The sequence below is a fragment of the Theropithecus gelada genome, chromosome 12 (assembly GCF_003255815.1).
Source record: "Theropithecus gelada isolate Dixy chromosome 12, Tgel_1.0, whole genome shotgun sequence".
NCBI classification, from domain to species: domain Eukaryota; kingdom Metazoa; phylum Chordata; class Mammalia; order Primates; family Cercopithecidae; genus Theropithecus; species Theropithecus gelada.
In genome coordinates, this window is record NC_037680.1 from 86,103,363 (window position 1) to 86,122,694 (window position 19,332).

At 36.3% G+C, this 19,332-nt stretch overlaps 1 protein-coding gene across 1 annotated transcript in view; it reads left to right on the forward strand.

Moving 5' to 3' along the window:
• The first annotated feature begins 361 nt into the window (after positions 1-361).
• The window catches only part of MAP2 (microtubule associated protein 2), a 305,742-nt gene continuing 286,771 nt past the window's right edge, over positions 362-19,332 (forward strand). Inside the window, exon 1 of the mRNA XM_025403963.1 lies at positions 362-588. The gene's annotated coding sequence lies outside the window, so the exon portion shown is untranslated. The remainder of the gene's footprint in view (positions 589-19,332) is intronic.

Sequence of the window (19,332 nt, forward strand, 5' to 3'; positions counted from 1 at the left end):
CTGCCTCCGATTTTCCAAGGACGCCAGTTAGGAAGGCCCGCCTGTCCCGCCGCCCGGGCACTGGCCTCACTTACTGGCCTCACTTTGCCGCGGGAAGGGACCAGGGCTCTGGAGAACGCCCAGGCCAGCGGCTGGGCGGGGCTCTCCAAGGCTCCCACCTCGCGGTCCCCGCCTGGCGGCCGGCGGCTGCGGCAGGAGGCGGGGCGGCCGTGCTCCCCCTCCCGGACACTGCGGCGGTGGCAGCGCCAGCCCCGCCGCGGCCGCCCACGGGCTCGCGGAGTCGGGCGGGACCTGCGCGGGGCGGGGAGGAAGGGCCGGGGCGGGGCTGCCGCTCGAGAAGGCTGGTGGGGGCGCCGCTCTCAGTCTGGGGCGGGCGCTCGGGCTGCGCGGGCTCTGGGCAGCAGCAGCAGCAGCAGCAGCATCCTCTCTTCCTTTACTTCCCTTCCGCTTCTTTCTCTTCCTTCTCCTTCTTCCCCCCCTTCCCCTTCTTCCCCTAACCCTTCCACCCCTCTGCTTCTTCTCCGGAGGACGCTAAGTCCGTGAGCGGCGGCAGTCGCGACCGCGGGTGCATCCAGTTTCTGCGCCCAGGTAAGAGACCGTCCCCACCTCTGACTCTATGTAGGGCGCCTCTCCTTTTGCCTCGGTCTCTGCGTAGAAAGAGGTGGGAATGGGGAGGGGTCGTGTCTCATCCTCTAGCACTCCTAGCAGGCAGTCTGGGAGTTGGCCGAGCTGCCCAGCCGTGCACCTGGCGGAAGATTCGGGCCTGTCCTATCCAGGTGTCACTGCGGAGTAGGGGGCCGGACGTTACTGGTACCTGAGCCCTGGCTTCGTAGAAGAGCGAGTGACCTTGTTAGGTACCACTTTGAAACGACTGAAAACTTAGGCCAGGATAGAATACGTGTATCGAAAGCCAGTATTACCTGAGCTGTGGAAAGAAGGGGGGTGGATTCTGCAAAGATAGTGGAAAATAGGAATTCGAGGTAGGAGATTTTTTTGTTCATCCAGCTGTAGAGAACTGCACACTGGCAAGTGAGTGAGTGAGGGAAGCCTTGCCCATTTCAAATCATGTTTCTCTGTAATTCCTTCAGAAACAGCTGGGAGAGGAGGACTGATATTTATAATTGTAGGAAAATGAAAAATCTATGTCTGGTGGTGTTGGAGGGCGGGGCACGAAGAAATGAGTCTGGTTGAGCTTCCACACAGTCGTTTTGCTTTTTAAACGATGGGGGTGGACGTCTGAATCTACAGTACATCTATTCTTTTCTTCCTTTTCTTTTTAAAAGGCTTTTTTGGTGGGGAGAGGGGGACTGCAGTGCTCGCTGCCTTCCTTCCCCCACCTCGTCTTTTGTTTAAGGATGGAAATTTCAAGAAAGAGTGTGTGGGGGGCTAGGAATGGGGAGGTGTATATTTGGGTGTGTATTGGGGGGAGGGGTAGTAAAGGGGATGGAGTCAGAAGAAAAACATCCTTGAAAACGAAATTAATGTTATTCTGCCTGGCCATCGGGGCTTCAGGATTTTGTCAGAATATAAAAAGCTTTCATTAGCAACAAGCCCGTTTGTGACAATTGCTGTGTGCCATCTGTTGTAAGCCCTTAGCACAATGCTTCCAGGACATAGACCCTTTAAAATTGAGTCCAGTGTAAAGCGTTTTTGTTTAAATGCGTAAGTATGCAAGTATGCACACAAATGTGTAATACACTACATACATGTTACAAAAGGAAATTGGTACTTAAAAGACTGACTTTTAAAAATTGTATTTAAGGGTTTGGAAATTATGTTATGAATAAAGTATGTAGTGCAAAACAAAAAAAATATATTGGTGGTGGTATATAACTTTGGGTGTGAGGCAAAGGGATTGATGACTGTTGGTAAGGAACTAACTTAAATGTTAAAGATATAATTTATTTTAAAATGATGCGTCTAGAAAAGGAAATGATTGCAAAATGAAATTGAGGTTTGCAGCCACAGTGAGGCGATGGAGAACAAAGCCTTTTATGTGAGCCACATTATGCAAAATGTCCCATGCATGAGCTGCAGGTACCAGCCCAGTTCAAAAGCATAGTTCTTTCACTATGTCATTTCACTGTGGACAATTATGATTTTTTTGGCAGTCAAATAGATTGAATAAATAGAAGCCCTTTAGAATGTTGTTAATTTTATGCCCAAGGAAAAGATTACAGCCTTCCATCAGAATATAACACAAAACAGCACTTTAACTGGGCAATAGGTGTCTGTATTTTGGTAGAAATCCTTATGAATTTACAAATCATGGAAGTTCCAAAAGCCCCAGCCCCATGCACACAAAGAACCCTTCCTTCAAGAAAAAGTCATTTTTTTTCATTCAGTAAGGATTATTATATTTGTGTGTGTGTGTGTTTATGTTGATTTCCTGGTAATTTCATCTGATTATCATAGGTTTACATCTGCATTCATCATTTGTATGTTATCAGAGCCATTGTGGCTTCAGGATCAGTGGTACATGCTGTTTATCTGTTGTTCATTCAATTTTAATTTTTCATATTTTACAGTTTGCTACAATATTATTTAATGTCCAAAGTTTTCTTTTTTAAAACCATAAGTAGAAAATTGCTTAACACACATCTGAAGATCTAAGTAATTTAAAAACAGAGCTACCTTTTATAAAATAATATTTTAGTTATACTAATTTTTATTTTATTTATCTCCTCTCTTATTTTGTTTTCCCTTTTCTTATCAAATAACCTGTTTCTTTATGGCTGCTTTAGTCTTCTGTTTATGTCTAGACTGCCATAGCAGGTCCAGTGTTCTCAAGAATTTTGAATTTAGGATTGTTCATTCTCTCCAGCACCTCTCAGGATGACTTGTTTACAGCACCTTCTCAGGGAGGAGAGAGGGAAAGAATGTGCTGAAAGAGCATGACCCAGTGAAACTGGCACAGCCATTACCTCATCCTAGTAGGTACTTCAGATTCATTGAGGGAGCAGGCATCCTCTCAATGGAAACCAAACACCAGGAGCACACCCATCTCAGGGCAAAAGCCTTTCTCTTCCCATAGCAGCCTCTACTAATGTCGTTCCACTGAGGTTAAAGGGATATTTTCTCTTTTGTGTATTCCTTTTCAGGGATCTTGAACTTGGTTAGAAGTATGTAGCCAGAAATGAAACTTGGCACAGAATCCTCTAAGCCTGAAGGAATAATTTCATTCCTTTACCCCTTTTGGTTTAAACCAGTTTCCAAATTTTCTAAACATCAGAAGGGAAAAGGAAGAAAAATGTTGGTGTATTTTTGTGTATTTTCTTATCACACATACGTATTTAGTGTTGAATTTTACTAGCAATTAGACAACAGACTGGACATGCTTTTAACAAATATAGTTGCACTGTTGACAATTTAAAAAATCATTATTACATTTGCTTATAGGACAATAGGTGCGTCCTTCAGTGATTCATTGATGTCCGTATAAGACTGACCATATGAAACTGGGGATTTTAGTATTCAAGTTGGCAACTCTGATTATTGAATCCTTTCAATACTTAATTTCCTCTTAACAGATTAAAATAAAGAATCTGAAATAACAGTTACAATAGAAGATAACACCACACCCAGATCAAAACTATCCTCCTTAATGCTAAAAGTAGTCACTTTAGGCAAGTCATTAGTAAATGCATGAACCTGAACAGTTTTGAAACAATCTCAAATTTTTTTGTCTCTGTTATAGATGAGTTAAAGATGCTAATAAACTCTTTTAGTCATATCTGATTCTCTCAAATATATCAAGTCTTTTTGCTACTTTAATTATCTCTTTACTGTTGCTATTACTTTTATCTACTCAATCTAGACCTTTTCATATAAGGGCTGTGTTTTGATCATTTCACCATATTTTCCCTCCCTTCACACCGTTCTTTTAAATTCGATATTTGGATGTTAGACTTACTGTTCTCTAGCTATTTTTGTTTCAGTAATGTTACTCTCTTGATAAAAATTTGGCCTTTATTTTTCATTAAGGAGAGCACTTACTACCATTTATGTATTTATTTATTTATTCATTATGAGAAACAACTTTTGATATTCTCAGTTATCAATTGCAGAAAATGGTTCTAGGCACCAAAAGCAGTTAAAGGGCTGCAAATTAATATGTAGTACACAAAAGGCCAAAGTCAAGGGAGAGAATGTGTATGGAGGTTTGGGTGGGTGGGTGTAGAGGAAGATGTGGAATGAAAGCAAATTCTCAGCTATTAAAAGCTGTCCATGTAGGGTAGAGATGAGCCTTTTTTTTTCTTTTTTTCTTTTTTTATTATACTTTAAGTTCTAGGGTACATGTGTACAACATGCAGGTTTGTTACATATGTATACTTGTGCCATGTTGGTGTGCTGCACCCATCAACTCGTCAGCACCCATCAACTCGTCATTTATATCAGGTATAAGTCCCAATGCCATCCTTCCCCCCTTCCCCCTCCCCGTAATAGGCCCCAGTGTGTGATGTTCCCCTACCAGGGTCCAAGTGATCTAATTGTTCAGTTCCCACCTATGAGTGAGAACATGCGGCTTTTTTGTCTGAGAGGGTGAAGAAGGAATAGATGTTTTGTTTTTCTGTTTCAACATATTTTGTCCCCATCCCTCCTCTGTCATGTCTTTGAACTAAGGCATGGTGCTTCCTTGTAAAAATTATACAGTATGTTTATTGGAAGGAGTTTTATGGTGAATTAGGTGAATTCAGAATTTTAAAATGATGTGAACACAATTAGATGAATTTGTATGAAAAACACTTTGAATCTAATCTTTGATCTTTCCTGTTCAAGACATAAACTTTCCTTTGAATGGTAGTACTTTAACTGTAATACATTTTACTTAAACGTTTCAGTAAAATTCTATGGAAAGTTAGACAAAACAAAGTGCTCAGAATCCTCTTTCAGTCTGTTGTTAAGTTTATATTGTGGAAGTTGGGGAAAGTTTTAGACAATTTGTTTTCCATTAAAACACACATCACACGGGGCACATTTCTTTTCTTTTTTTTTTTTTTTGCTTTTTGTTATGTTAATGAGCCTTTTAGGGCAAATAATTTACTTTTAAGATCACACACCTTGACTTTTTTCTTTCCTCCTTTTTTGTCTTCTCTCTTTCCTTTCTTCCCTTTCCCTTTTCTTCTTTTCTTCTTTACTTAGATTGCCCCTTCCTTTCAGTTTGTATTGGCGAAATAAACATTGGTCTTTAATATAGCCTGATATTCTTATTGAAATTTATTTTTCATTATATTTATATTTCTCATTTAACATGAAGTTTTATGCTAACCTCTCCCCCTTCTCAAGGTTCTATCCCTATCTTGGTCCTTTCTTTGAACTTGGCTTTTTTTTTTTGAGACAGAGTCTCGCCCTGTCACACAGGCTGGAGTGCAGTGGCACGATCTCGGCTCACTGCAAGCTTCTTCTCCCGGGTTCACGCCATTCTCCTGCCTCAGCCTCCCGAGTAGATGGGACTACAGGTGCCCGCCACCATGCCCGGCTAATTTTTTGTATTTTTAGTAGAGATGGGATTTCACATTGTTAGCCAGGATGGTCTCAATCTCCTGACCTCGTGATCCACCTGCCTCAGCCTACCAAAGTGCTGGGATTACAGGCATGAGCCGCTGCACCCAGACTAAACTTGGCTTTTATATCTCCTAGGCTTCAACAATTTTTTCCTTGTATACCAATCTTTCATAATACTTTCTACCTCAAAAAGGCCTTTAAAAATCGGAAGAAAAGTTACTACCCTATTTCTCCCCATTAGTTTGTATCCAAGTTTATTCAGTTTCCCTTAGGTTGTAGATAGTTGCTCACCTCAAGATATCCTCATCAGCCTTCTTTGAATTACTTTAAAGACATTTTGCAGTCAAAAATAATACATCTATACAATGAATTTTTTTAAATAAAAAATTTGACTAGCCAACTGACTTTTTATTATTTTGTTCATCAGACACTATAAAACATGGTTCAACTAGTTTTTTTAAAAACTTAACTAGTAAAGTTACTATGTGTCAGGCAGTCCATTGTCTTTATTTTATGTTAGTTAACTGATTCCACTAATGTATACCTATTAAGTGGAGTATGAACTACTGTATGAGCAATCAGTAAATGTTGAACTAAATTAATTTAATTTTAAGTAAAATATTCCTAATTACATTTCTCTGTATAGCATCATTGTTAGCCATCTTAATCTACCTCAAAAATGACCATAAAATACAGTGCTTGAATAGCATGGGTATATTTCGTCACTTAACTGTCTAGGTCCTTTACAGTTAAAGCAAACTCACAAGTAAATGTACAAACTGACTCTATTAGAGACAAAACAATCATTTCAATATGAACCCTTTATATTTATTTAAGTAGTAATGGATTTTAGGTGGCTACTGCATTGCATTATAACAATTTAAAAGTACAACATTGTGTTGTTAATGCATGGTGCTGAAATTATATAATGAATTGGTATGAGAAAGTATCAATTTTAGAAAATAATATGGTATCATTTTGATTGGTATTAAGGCAATTAAATAATGCTCAGCTTTGACATTTTACTATTTTATTTGAGTATTGTGCCTCTCAAATTTGTAATTTAGTCTTCCCTTAAGAGTTTACTTTTTTGAACAAAATAATGTATTAAATAATAGGCTGCCTATTTTTTATTGTTTATATGATACACTACATTCTTTTGGCCCACTTTGAAAAACAAGCAAAAAAGTTTTTAGGATTCAGTTATTCATTCTTTTTATCTTAGTAGGTCATCTAGTATAGCCAGGAAAATATTTGATTCTTTAATTTGCTACATAAACTTACTTATTGTTTGAACAAAATTTGCAATCTGTAGCATACAATTTCTTTACTTAGTGGATGAGAACATGGAATTATAATACCTGTAACAGCTTCTCAGCGTGCTAATTTTGTCTACCTGGTGTTTCACAAGGGCTAACATGATGGTGGTAGTGGTGGTATTTGCATGTTTGTGTATAATTACTTTCTGAGATAGAGTTAGACTTTTATATATTTGCTTTTTTCATAGATGAAATCAATTATTATGCAATCAGTTGATTCCACATGAGAATAATTGGTATTAAATACAATTTAATAGGGGAAAATGACCAAGTATTTATTAATGAAATCAAATTAGATTAATATTAAAGTATCACTGTATTTTTCTGTTTAGATTAAGATAGTCCAGATTCCATTGTTCATTATTGAAATCAAACGGTAAAGCTAAATCTTGTGCTCAGAATTAGAACATCTCCATGTTGATCAAAACGTCCTAAGTTGCAATACTGGCTACTTAAATGTGTATTTTAAGAAGTTCAGGTGACACTGCTTTCACATGGAAAATGCAGTTTATCTTCACTTAAACACCAGAAACCAGGACTGATGGAACTTTTAAGAATTTTGCTGCTAGGGAAACATAAAATACTAAGCATCTATTGAAACTTCAATCTCTTATAAAACCACCAGGTGAGGCCAGGCGCGGTGGCTCAAGCCTGTAATCCCAGCACTTTGGGAGGTCGAGACGGGCGGATCACGAGGTCAGGAGATCGAGACCATCCTGGCTAACACGGTGAAACCCCGTCTCTACTAAAAAAATACAAAAAACTAGCCGGGCGAGGTGGCGGGCGCCTGTAGTCCCAGCTACTCGGGAGGCTGAGGCATGAGAATGGCGTAAACCCGGCAGGCGGAGCTTGCAGTGAGCTGAGATCCGGCCACTGCGCTCCAGCCTGGGCCACACAGCCAGACTCCGTCTCAAAAAACAAAAAAAAAAAACAAAAAAAAAACCAGGTGACTATGATCTAGGATTTAATGTATACATATGTAACAAACCTGCACATTGTGCACATGTACCCTAGAACTTAAAGTGTAATAGAAAAAAAAAAAAAAAAAAAAGCTTTGGCCACTGTATCTCAGACGAAAGTTTTGCCTCATTCGAGATGCAGATTGTTATAGAGCACTGAGTGGCCTTTGGTGAAACTGAGCAGTTTTTTTCATTTGTTTAAGTTCTTATAGCTTTAAAACTCTGTCACGAATTTCATGTTTTTTCTTCTTTTGTCTTCAGTAGCACCATATTGAGAGTGGTCAATATCAAAATTGGCAGTATGAAGCTTTGTACAATCCTGGAGATTCTTACTGCCTTATTTAGCCCCTTCCCAAATGGTATCATGAGGGTTTTAATAGGAATCCAAAGTTCTCCATTTAAAAAATGGTATTTAAAATGGATAAACTGATTTTTAATAAAGTATTTTGCTTCCTGACATATTTACAATTTATGTAATGGAATAGCTTTTTGTAGCCCTGTTAATTACTGGACTTAGAAAGACTGTGTGTTTACGTATCTGGAAATATTTAAAATGCTATTAAATGCATTCTTTTTATAATTAGTTAATTATTTTCTACATTTACAAATGAGAGCTACAAATGTATTTTTTATTTCTGTGCCTCTGTGCAATCACTGAAGAGGCATCAATTCTCAAGACTTGCTACTTCTATTGAATTAGAGGATGTTTGATGGGGAAAAGAGACTATCAAGAGCAAATGTTGTGAACCTGTGGAGTACATATAAGTCAACTGGGATAGTGACCATTTCAGTGATTTTCCTTATCTAGTTAGTAGTGGAAGCAGGCCTGAGACTCAGTAATTCAGGCTCAAAATCAGTGCTTGGTAAGAGGTGTCACTGAAGACTCATCTCATTCTGACTGCCGTTCCCAACTCTGCTTGTATTTCTGTTCTCTGAGCTGAGGGTGGAGTGAGGTGGCAGTCATACCTGCCCAACTTTGTGACTCAACTGTGACTCTCACATGGATATAAAAGAGGGAGGGGCTCGGAATTCTAGGGTCATTCCAACCAGCTACATGCCAGCTACACTACTATAAGCATTGAGACTAAATCTGATCCAGGAAACACTTACAAAGCTACTGCTCCAGGGCCATTCCTGTGGTTTGGATCTCTCAGGATAGTAGTTTAAACTGTGGGGATGTGTGCCCAGACTTGGAAAGCCAATGAGCTTTTCTGTGAGCTTGAACTATCCATACTGATGCTTCCAGACTGATTTGAGTCTATGTTTAAACTTGGCTCAACATATAAGGGGAATGCAACAAAAATAGGCAGGTTGAAACTTTTTTCTCATCTATATTGCCATTAAATTTTCTTAAAATTGCTTTCCTTTTGTGTTTCCCCCAGATTTAACATTTTTAGCTAAGAGGAAGTGAGCTAGAAAGGCTGTGGGCCTCTGTGTTTGTGCCTGTTTCCCACTTACCTTCCTACTCTTACGTGCCTTCCTGTTTCTCTGCTGACAGTGCTCCATCCCTCTTGGTGGTGGTGGTTGTTTTTGTTTTTTTGTTTGGTTGTTTTTTGTTTTGTTTTGTTTTGCTTTGCTTTTTCCAAGACTTCAAATTAAATAGGAATTGGGTGTTGCTGTGGTTACTGTGTTCAGCAGAGCTTCACCTGCACCCATGCTACTTAAGCGTTGTAGAGTCTTTAGTTGACAAATACTTGAAAGCCATGAAGAGCATCTTGAAGGAAAGAAATTAAGTAGAAATTGTGCTTAAATATTCAAGGAGAAACATATTCCTGGTCACTGAAAACTGAATCCATACCACTATCGAGAAAATTGGAAGAATTCTAATGCCACCGTTCTGTTAGAATATTCCGTGTAATATGTCTTAATTCTCTAGACGAAAATGTCCAATCATCCAACAGAATCAGAGTGAGTGTTTTATCACTGAGTAGATAGAACAAAGTTTCTTATAATTTCCATATACATTGATGAAAAATGGGTTGTGCATATTGTCTTCCTCTGAAGTGTCTTTATGTGGTACAAGGAATAAAACCACCTTAATTGTATATCAAGAGTCAACACATATAAATGCAGATCTCTTAAAGTAAGATATTTCATACTCTTCTCAGTTTATTTTATTTGATGGTCTGAAAATTTAAATAATCTGTAAAGAATTAAAATAATGCCTTTTAGAACATGATATTCTTACTCGGGAGGGATTCACTCTCTCTTCTACTTGAATATCAGGCTAGTGTGTCCTTTCTTAGATCACAGCCCATGGTTCATTCATTTATTTATTTAACAAATGGTTATTGGGTTCCTAATATTTAGCAGGCACTTTTCTGAATGTGGAGAATATCAGAAGAAACCATATAAATTCCTGTCCTCATGGAGCTAACATTCTAGCAGCAGGAGACAGACTTTAACAAGTAAAATAATAAATGAACATTTCAGACACAAATAAATGCTGTTGGGAATATACAATAAACATATATAATAGAGCTTGTCTGTGGTGGGATAGGCTGCCTTTGGAGGCATGAGTGATGAGAAGTAGCCAGCCACAGGAGTACCCGGAGGAAAAGCTTTCAAGTGAGAGAGAATAGCCCTAAAGCAGGACGAAGCTTGATACATTTGGGAAACAGAAAGACCAATGGCACTGGCTTTTGACCCCGATAAGGAGTTTGTCTTTTATTTAACTTGCACTGCATTGTAATTTTTGAGGTTGTTAAAAGCAGAATTTTTTTAGGATCTTGTAAAAGCTTTCAAAGATTAATTATATCTTCTAAATCCCTCTAGATATATCTGTATCTTATTTGCTAATGTGTTAAATCACAAGAGAGAAATAATTTAGAAAATCAGAAACCAATGGTGGAAACAAGAATAGACTTTTGGTAAGCTGTTCTTATCTAATGCTGTAATGTAACTCAACCTGTGTCTTTTTTTTGGCTGTTGGAGAATTACATGCATAATTAATTTTAATCACTTGTAGTCTCTTTGTACCCCAAACTAAGCTTTTCAAAACAATCTAAACAGAAAAGTACAAATTCGTGTTTGAGAGAAGTAGTCAAAAAAAAATTCCATTCTCAATATGAATGTGTCCTTTGGCTATTTCGCGACAGCAGATTTAGTTGTAAACAAGGTCAGGTGCCAAGCAACAACCAACATTAAATAACAGTGTAACACACATTTTGCTTCTTAGAGACAACGGTCTAAATCTCCTGATAATTTGGTAAGTGAGCTGATCCAATTTCATGATAATCTTGAATCATGTATGAGATTAATAAACAGTGTACCTCTTTATGCATCTATTGCTTATACTAAAATATTTAATGCACTTTTCAGATATTTATGGCCTTAGTATAATGCTCTATTGAGTTTAGCTTTAAATACAGTTTGCAGACATTTGATTGATTATACTTTTGGCATGGTTCAAAGCTGTTTACTTTTTTCCTAAGCGTGCCTTCAATAAACAAAATTATTATCATTATTATTTTATTATTATTATTTGTTTGAGACGGAGTCTTGCTCTGTCGCCCAGGCTGGAGTACAGTGGCGCCATCTCGGCTCACTGCAAGCTCTGCCTCCCTGGTTCACGCCTTTCTCCTGCCTCAGCCTCCTGAGTAGCTGGGACTACAGGCGCCTGCCACCATGCCCGGCTAATTTTTTGTGGTTTTTAGTAGAGACGGGGTTTCACCATGTTAGCCAGGATGGTCTCGCTCTCCTGACCTCGTGATCCACCCACCTCGGTCTCCCAAAGTGCTGGGATTACAGGCGTGAGCCACCATGCCTGGCCTATTTTTAAAATTTTTTTATTTTGTCACGTTATGGTAGTTACTGGACATTTCCAAAGTATCACATAATTTAGGAGCAATTAATATTTTTATTTTATAATGGGGTATTTAATTATTGTTGATTTTTCTTTAAGCCTCTTTCCTTGACTTCTGTTTTATTTTTAGTATTATTTTTTATTATGTAAATTACTTTAATACGGAACCATTCGATATAGGGATCTCCCAGACTTGCAGTTACTTAAATGTTAAAAATATGGGACAAGCGTGGTTACTCATGCTTATAATCCTAGCATTTTAGGAGTCTGAGGCAAGAGTTCAAGACCAGCCTAAGCAACATAGTCAGACCCCAAATCTACAAAATAATTTTTTTAAAATTAGCCAGGTGTGATATTACGTGTCTGTAGTCCTAGCTACTCAGGAGACTGAAGTGAAAGGATTGCTTGAATCATGGAGTTTGAGGCTGCAGTGAGCAATGATTGTGCCACTGCACTCCAGCCTGCATGACAGCCAGATCCTCTCTCTCTCTTTCTCTCTCTCTATATATGTTTTATATATGTGTTATATATGTTTTATGTGTTATATATGTTATATACATGTGTTTTTATATATATATAAAACAAATCAACAAATAATTCAAATATATATTAAAGTCTGAATAGTATTCTTGGAATTATATCCAAAATGTGGCCTTTTTAATATTGAGATATTACTAAGCATCAAATTTGAATTAAAATGTATTCCAAAGAGTTAATGAAAGAGCTTTAAAAAGAATCAGAAAAGTAATTAATTTCTTCTATATAGACAACCCTGCTTGTGCTATAGAGTATCAAATATACAGCATATTGGTCTCCTCTAGTTGACAGTCACTAGAGATATAAGACATAAAACTAGTATTAAAAATAATATAATTTACAACCATATGAATGGTAAAAAAAATAAAGTATGTCTTGTAAGTGCTAGCAAATTCAGAGGAGGGAGAGTCATTGCCATGTGCAGAAGTGAAACACATTATGTCAGAAGCAGCATGAGTGTGTCTAGGTTTGGAAAAGCACCTAGATAGGACAACAGCAATAGCAAAGGCACTGAGGTGACAGTGAGCAAAGCAAACCAGATTGCCTATAATAGAGGGTTTCTTTTGGAGAACAGTTGCCTGTGTGGGTGGTGCTGGATTTGTAGAGGTCCTTAGTAAGAGATTTGGGTTCATCGTAAGGCCACTGGCATCAGTGAAGGATTTTTGACCTGGGAAATGGTGTGAGGAATGTGAAATATTCAGATTAGCAAGAAAAATTTGGGGAAAGATAGTGGCCTGCCTAGAATTTCTACATATTGTGTAGCATAGAGACATCAAACTATTTAGACTGGGAAACTAAGGGACTTCTTTAGAAACTTTGGTTGCAGACTTTTTCACATATAATTAAGAAAATATTAACATTAAATAATGGGATAGTGTGATGCTGGTGGAGATGGGTGAGAGTTAGAAGCCATGCAGAAATGTCAGTCAGTGAATAATATAGGCTTCTATTGGGGTTATGTCACTTGCATGCCAAATATATATATATTTAAAGGCACTAGCCTTGGAAAATAAAGGAAAAGAACAAAGATTAATTTCTATTTAATTCCTTCTAATTTCTAGACCTTAATGGAAATGGACTTCATGACTTCACAGATAAGTTAGTAAACAGTTATTGAAAATCAGTTGTACATGTGTATATGTGTGTTAACAAATTGTCTTTCAGAAGATTATAAACACATCTTGTTAGATATTTATTTCTAATTTTAAAGATTTGCACTAAGACCTGTTAATATTTTTATAGTTAATGTACTGTGGTAGGGATTGGCAAGCTATTTTATCAAAGGGCCAGAGAGAAAATTTTTAGGCTTTGTGGGTCACGTATAGTCTCTATTACAATTACTCAGCTTTGCTGTCATAGCAAGAAAGCAGCCACAAACAATAGATAAACAGTTGTTATCATGTTCCAATAAACTTTTATTACCAAAAACAAGTGACAGGCCCATTTGACCTTCAAACTGTATTTTGTCAACCCTGGCATATGTTGTCATGGTTGAACATGAATCCAGAAAATAGCTTTGAAATTATAAAAACCATACTGTTAAAAGATAAATACATGAAGACTATGTGAAGACAATAGTTAATATATTTCCCTTTATGAAGTCCCATGGATGGAATCTTTAGATTTCTCTCAAGTCAGAGCATGTTAGATACTGGAGACTCTTTCCGAAGCCATTAGCTTGGTTTTGTAATCAGTGTTTGTGACGTTGATTGTGTCTCCATTTTTTTCTTGGCTTCTAGTAATCTCAGAATAAAATCGTGTCCCCCTTCAAGTAACTGTGTAGAATCTTTAGTAGACATTTCATACACTAACATTTTCATGCATCATTTTCTTATGATTTCTCTTTATCCTAATTTTGTTGAATCTTTTCATTAAAAGGTAAAATGTAAATCAAACTATATTCTGTGTTTTCGTCAGAGATCTACTTTCAATGAAAGTCTGTGACCAGAACAATATTCACTTTTCAGAAGGAAAAGATGGCATGGCCTTTTTGGTCATATTGATCATATTGTATTGTCAATTAGGACAGATTGCATTGTTCTTGTTCAGTTTTCACAAGTGAGACCATTTTCTCAAAAATAAATTATAACGTGTGTGTGAATATGCTGTTGGAGGACATTTGTTAAATCTGTTACCCATGCACTTAAAAAAAGTGGGGTGGATTTTTTGATTCTGAACCTTTCACTGTTCATTATCAAAAATGTCTTTTAAACCGTTTTGCAACCCTCTCAACTTTAGTGATCCTGGTAGGAAGATGCTAAGACCCAGGTGTTTTGTCTTATAAGTGCATGGTCATGAAAATATTCTGAGAATTAGAATTTAGATATGTAAGCACTATTTTGTCTCTCTTCAGAATGCCACATGAGGTTTTCTCATTCAAACTGAAATCTAGGACTTACAGTATAACTATGAATTTTGATTTTGTTTTGTTTTACATATTCTCATGTGAAATTGTACTGTTGCCTTCTAATTTCGATAATAGGTAGAGATTGTGGATACATTGGAATTATAATTAAATAATTGGCCTAATTTTCACTGTTCTATTAAATCAATAGTGAGATTGTTTGACTGTTCCAGAAATAACATGATGGACAAGAAAGCTCCTCATGTGACCATTAGCCTGAAAACAAAAAGTTATTAATTAGCTGTGACTTGATAATGATTCTTACACATATTCAATGGGAGTGTCAAGGGAAATGGCAATATTCTTCTTTAAAAGTTAAGAAAAATTGAAGAATACTGTACAAAAATACGTAAGTTAGAAAGTTCTTGGTTGTCAGATAGTTAGTGGTTTGTTCCCCCTTATCAGGACTTGTATTTGAGATAAGTTGTTCCCCTGTAATCATCTTGCATTGTTTAGAGTCACAGAGAATTAGAAATGTAACAAGTTGCATTTCAACCAGATGTGGAACATAGACGACACCTTGAGTGATGAGCCATGTGTATAGTCAGAACCAGATTTCAACAAATATTGTTGCCTAGGTGCAGTTGCAAGGAAAGTACAATAGGCATGAGACTGTACTATTGTTATGGTAGTGAAATATATAAAGTATCTCAAATATTAGCAAGAGGTTAGATTAAGCTAAGTTAGTCAAGATGAAAAGATGGTGTTGTACTTTGCTAAAGTGAGTTCAATTTTTATTTTCCCGTGGCAAAGAAAAAATTCATATTTTATTGTAGATATCAGATACTTATGGAAACAGTCTGTAGATAAAGATGTGGATGTAAATGGATTATGAATATTTAACCTTGAGGATATTATTTTTATTATTTTAAAGTAATTATTTCAAGGTGAAAATTGCTTAGGATTCCTGTATTATGCTGGGTTATTTTTCACATCACAAAATATTTCAAACATAAGAGCAGCCACTGGAAACTTTGTGATGAATAAATATTCATGACTTTGTATCTTGTGATTAAAACATAGTTTATTATGTAAATAACTTCACTGATTTTATTCAGCATCCTTTTTCTGGGAATATAATTAGGAAAAAACATTGAACAATTGCAGTTGCCTTTCTAAAAATATTATGCACTTTCTTAAACCTGAAGAGAAGGTGCTATATGTCTATGGAGAATCAACTCTCACCATTGAGCTGAGGAGCCCTGGTTTAGGCCAAGGCACATCTGGAAAATGCTTCTCCTTAGAAAAGTACTATTGGCTTAAACAGAGTGGCAGCACTTATTCATGCCATTTCTGGACTCATGTCAGCATCCTCAGGATGGAATAAAAAGTAACCTTACAATGACACGGCTCTCTGGTGGTCAGATTTGCTGTTACATATCATCTTCATAAAATCTAGGTATACATATATTCAAAACACAAACAACATTTCAGATTTTGAGATAACTATGTTATATGTTTTTAATATAATCTAATAATAGAATAAAATAGACCTCCTGTTGGAAAAATCCATACCAACTCTAATAAAAATTTCATTTTGCTCTTAAAAATAACATACTGATTTTTATTCAGTTGCCATTTAACTGCATAAAAATTTGTAAGTTAAACATTTGAAGTTATACATGAACAGTGTAATGCCTCCTCATTGATGGTATATAAATAAAGTTTCTTCTCTATTTCTGAAGTTGGAGAGAATAAAATGGAGGACAAAGAGGGGTATCATATGGTGATCGCTTTGTATAACTCCAGTTTGACTGAGTGCTGTTATTTCTGTGTACCCACATTGCTGCTCCGTTTTGTCATTTATAAGATTATACATTTGATTACCTAATTCCATAACTACATGTGATTACTAAGGTCCACATTTATTAATACCTATACTTCTTTGAACAAGATGCCTAATATATGTGCATGTATAAATATGTACATATATATAATTTTTACAGGATAGCTTTACATAGACTCATAAAGGAAGTACTGAAAAAAAATCTAAGTTGAAACTAAACTATGACTTTCTTGGCCCTTGTTTCATTATTTTTAAGGTGAGGATAGTTACCAAAGATCTCTTGAGTTTTTTGTTTTGTTTTTGCTTCACATCTAAGAATCTGGAAGTCAAATTAAAGCTATCTTTTAGGGCAAAGACTTATTGTTTCTCAGGAAGTGAGAGTGAACAAAATACTCTATATACCACAATGGTAGCTCCATAGAAAAAGGGAATGTCAACAGGTTTACCATACATAAGGGATGCTGATCACTTTTAGGTCACATTAGCCATTTGAGAACAGTCAGAAAGTAAGCAACTGTCACCCTTTATAAAATTGTATAAAGTTTATAAAATTTTAAGTCGATGTTATGTTATCCCAGTACTTGGTACTGGGATATCCAACATGAATAGATAAAGACAAAGCACTGAATTTATGTGGAAGAGAACGTAAATAAAATAACGTCTTACTGACTCTTATTTATTTTATGGTTTTGTTGTCCACACAATAACTTTTAAAAATCATGATAAGTTACAAACTGTTCTATTACACTGTGTTTAGATTTATCACTCTGTATCATTGTATAGGCCACATAATTTTTATGGAATAGTTCACTGTTTAAATATTTATCCTTGAAACATTCACTAATTTCAGTTTTGAAGTAGGGAACAAGACACCATAGTCACTAAATAATTTTTGTTTCCTTGTTTGTACAGTATCTGCAATAATATTTTATTCTCTTATTCACCATGATATCCCAATTGTGTCTATGAAGGGAATGGTCAATAAGTATTTTTGAATAAATGAATGAATAGTTTTAGAGACACAAGCTTAGAATCCCAAAAGGTTTAACAAAACTTGTTTCATCCTATACCAAAAAGGAAATGGTGACTACTTTTGGAGACAATGATTTGAAAGAATTAACACTGTCTATTTCTCTTAAAAAGAAAAAGAAGCCTTCATTCATTTGTCTAAAAATATCCAATTTTTGCCTTCAACACAGAAATCCTTATAATACCGCCCTCTTATTGAGTCCTTGAGAAAGTCATTTGACCCTCTGGGCCTTAGTTTTCTAATAAAGTAAGGGGATAAATTTGTCTCCAAGACTGCTTGTATTTTATGGTTAATTGGAAGAGCATTGCATTAATTCACACTTTTACACAAATCAGTCATCTTAGCTACCTGTTTGCTCAGAAAAGACCGCAGTAGTTGGGATGCTGGACAGGTAAGTTTTTTTGTTTTTATTTTTATTTTTATTAGGGAAATCTGAATGTCATAAAGGAAGGTTGGAATTATAAGGCACCTTCCAGAGGAAACAAATCTATCCATAGCGAGCACTTACTTTATATTCAGCAAGTTTTTATTAAGAACCAGTTATGAGTTTCCTACTGTGATGAGCCATGTTGGCAGTACAAAGTAAAAGACAATCCCACATCCCTGCCCTCCTGGAGCTTGTTACCCAGTTGAAGTCAGCTGCCTCACATCCTTTTGGTTACTAAACAGACTATAAATAAATGCTTATCATATCACTAAGTTACATTTTTAAAAGTCTTTGGGAGTAAGAAACACACATTTGATACACTTAAATAAGAGCCTAGTCATAATTATAGTTGTGTGTTAAAATCATCATTTATGGTCATGTATAAAAATGATGATTCTAATATATAACCATGTAAATAATGATACAAGTAATCAGAGCTGTTGGAAAGATGAGACTGAGACAAAGCTTTGGGAAAAGACAGATACAACTTTACATTCTTTGTAGATTATATTCACCCTTCCTGTAGCTGGTGTGGATTTTTAAAAGAATAAAAAATCTTTTTGAAAAAAATAATTTGCAATAGAAAGGCAATAAGGTTGTTTTTCTTCACCAATGTACATAATACCATGTTTTATTTCTTTGGGCAGTTAAGTCTTAAAACAATTCATTAGATGTATGGATAAAACATTACTCATAAATCCTTTAAATTTTTTGTAATATACAGATGATCTACAAATGTCTATTTTAATTCTCTGAGAATGTCTTCCACTTCAAATGTAAGTCCTTTGGAGGACATGATGCTTTGGAAAAGAAGGGAAAAAGGAGGTATGCCCAAAGGATTTATTGTACTGCTTTTCAAAGTGGAGGCCAGCTGTTTTTGGAACTAGAATTAAAATGTAAATTATCAAAGGGAAATAATGAGAGCCATTCCTTTTAAACAATGCCCAGTGCAATCAGAGTAAGAAAAGGATTTAGGGAGATTTCCTACTATGCACAAGTCACAAATGATGAAGTGAAAGGCTGGGAGGGAAGTGATTTGCAAGGAACTAAGTTAACACAACCCACTGATTGTCTAGGACACTTAGAAGTTGAATTAATTGAGGAACAGACCTTCAGTTCTGCTGGGCCTGAATCCAAATCACAAGATAACTGTGCATGGAACTTAGGAAGTCACTACATTAGTACTATAGCAGGACTGTAAATGGAACTACAGTGCTGGCATGAGTTGCATTTCAATTCATGTGGTTTTTGAATCAAAACAGAGGTCTTTTAGCACAATGCAGACAGTCAGTGCCACATGGGAACAAAACAGAAAGATTATATATGTGTCCTCAGGATCATCTATATTAATTATTGGACAAATACCCATAAAAGCTTTTAAATTTGAGGATTTTCACAAATAAATTTGTTTTTATTATGTTTTTCTACAAATTTAAGTGCTTCAGAAAGGCCCAAATGTTCTAACCAGGGCTACATACATAGAATATACTCATTTAACTATTCCTATTAAGTCCTAATATTTAACATCAATCAGATGTCATAGTTATCTGATGAGGAAAT